Source organism: Scylla paramamosain, chromosome 4, assembly GCF_035594125.1.
Source record: "Scylla paramamosain isolate STU-SP2022 chromosome 4, ASM3559412v1, whole genome shotgun sequence".
NCBI lineage: Eukaryota > Metazoa > Arthropoda > Malacostraca > Decapoda > Portunidae > Scylla > Scylla paramamosain.
The window spans coordinates 5782501-5785000 of NC_087154.1; positions in this window are offsets into that span (position 1 = coordinate 5782501).

A 2500-nucleotide genomic window follows, 5' to 3' on the forward strand; every position below is an offset into this window, starting at 1 on the left:
ACGTAAAGTGTAGTGAGTATCGTTGGAAAATTATATTAAAAGTTTGACTGCTAGAAAGATTGTAAGCATACACTGTTCAGTCATTTGATGTTTACTCTCTCTCTCTCTCTCTCTCTCTCTCTCTCTCTCTCTCTCTCTCTCTCTCTCTCTCTGTTTGAGTGTGTTATACGTTTTCACTTTTCTACAATCAAATCTAAGTAATTTCCTGGACAAATATAATCCAGGTACACAGTGTCTTTCTGTATATCACCTACTATTCACGAGTTATAACGAGCAGACAAGAAGAGCAGAGATATTACTGTTGGTGTTTCAGGCTTACGGATAAAAATAGAAAAGCCATACTAATAAAACAATGGTCTGGGAATGAATACGTTTTTTTTGTCAATTCCAGAAAACTTTTACGCAAAGATTCACAAAAATTCAACATATTTCTTTTCCACGGTCGACATTTGTAAATCCAACATATTTGATATTTTTCCAAGGGAGCTGTTACTGAGCTAGGGAGAGGGGGGTCGTTTTCCCAATATTTGTACCTTGGATCAGCCTCCTTCACGTATATAAAGAAAGGGTAAAAGTCTTCCTAACTCACCAGAATCATCCATTTCTTTGGGTGACAGACGCAATACTGAAGTTTATAATGTAACTCTCTCTCTCTCTCTCTCTCTCTCTCTCTCTCTCTCTCTCTCTCTCTCTCTCTCTCTCTCTCTCTCTCTCTCTCTCTCTCTCTCTCCCCAGGAAACACCTCATCAGCTGATTACCACGCGGCCACTCAGGGGGACCTTGTGTAGAGCAAGAGGCGCTGATCCTCTCCAAGGCCAGTTTTTTATAGTCACTCAAGACCTTCCGGGAACACTTCAGTCTTGACTAATCTAAATTACCACGATCAGTTTGTGGTAAAAAGCGCGGATAATATTTTAAAGCCGTTTACCTCGTCTTTTCCCCCAACGCGCCCGCTCTCGTCTCGGCATCGTCTCCTCTCAATACGCGGCGCAGCATTAACGTTATTACTCAGGGAGAAGGAAAATTTACGTAGAGATCAGATTGAAACCCTCCCAGATGACACAGAGAGAAGTGGAGCGGTGGCCTCACGTGAGCGCTTATCAAGGTGTACGGTCACTTATTCGTGTATATGCAGGTATGTGCTGGTGATGTGGTAGTGTAGAATGACAGCCAGGATAGGGTTTGTCAGGTAAGGCGTGGAAATTAGTATTGGAAAGATTTTTCAGTTACTGCGATCTTGGTATAATATTTCTCTCTCTCTCTCTCTCTCTCTCTCTCTCTCTCTCTCTCTCTCTCTCTCTCTCTCTCTCTCTCTCAAGAATGGACACAGTTAGTATATAAGGCTGAGAAAATAATAAGATAACCTGACTAATTTTATGCAAAATAAAAACTGACAAAATAAATAGACACTTCAAGACCGTAAGCCTGACAAAAGTCTTAGGTTTTCGCTATTAAGATTTCAAGTCACATGAGTAAATATATATTCTCTGTTACTAATTTTCCCTTTTAACACATAGAAAGCCTAAAATGTAGCTCTAAAAATATCATAAATGTGTGAATATATAAAGTCCACTGATATAATGGAGAGGACTTAATTGCGAGAAAAGAATTCCGTAACAAACTACGAGAAAAGAAGGAAGAGGAGAGGCTCATTAACTGGCATTAGAGCATAAATAATGTGGGAATAAATACGTCGAGTGAGCAGTGAGGTGTGTGGCGCCTTAAGCTTCGCCGCCAAGCTGCCATCAACTTCATTATGGGCGTCCATTGTGAAAGACAGAGAATAACAAGCAGCAATAGAGTGCCCCGGGGTGAGTAAAGGAGAAGTTTGAGAGAGAGAGAGAGAGAGAGAGAGAGAGAGAGAGAGAGAGAGAGAGAGAGAGAGAGAGAGAGAGAGAGAGAGAGAGAGAGAGAGAGAGAGAGAGAGAGAGAGAGAGAGAGAGAGAGAAGAAAAAAACAAAGAACTGGAAAGCCACTGTATTCCTTTCGTGTTTAATTGTGAAAACGACATGAAATAGCAAACAGTTGGAGCGAGTATGGGAAACATTATGACAGTGAAAAGGTAGAAGCAAAAAGATAGAAAACCATTGAATATCCCCTCGTATTTAATTGTGAAAACGACAAAATGGCAAGGAGTAATACAGGATCCCGGAACGAGTAAAGGAAAACTGTGACAGAGAAACGGGAGAACCAAAGAGACAGAAAGCCAATGAATACCCCTCGTTTTTAATTCCTGTTGTATGCACTGGATCTGAAAAGCATCGGTGCACAATTTTCGTGAAGCGTTTTCGACCACATTAACAAGTTCCCAAAAATATCAATGTTCCTCCTCCCACACGTTGGATTCCCCGATGAATGGAGGTGCCACTTAACGACCACCACGTACACATATCACCTTGTTAACTATGATAGACATTTGTTAATCCAAAGATGAAACATAAACAGAGAGGCAGAAAAGATGTCTGCTCATATTTGTTACGCTGCCACATCCAAGCATTCC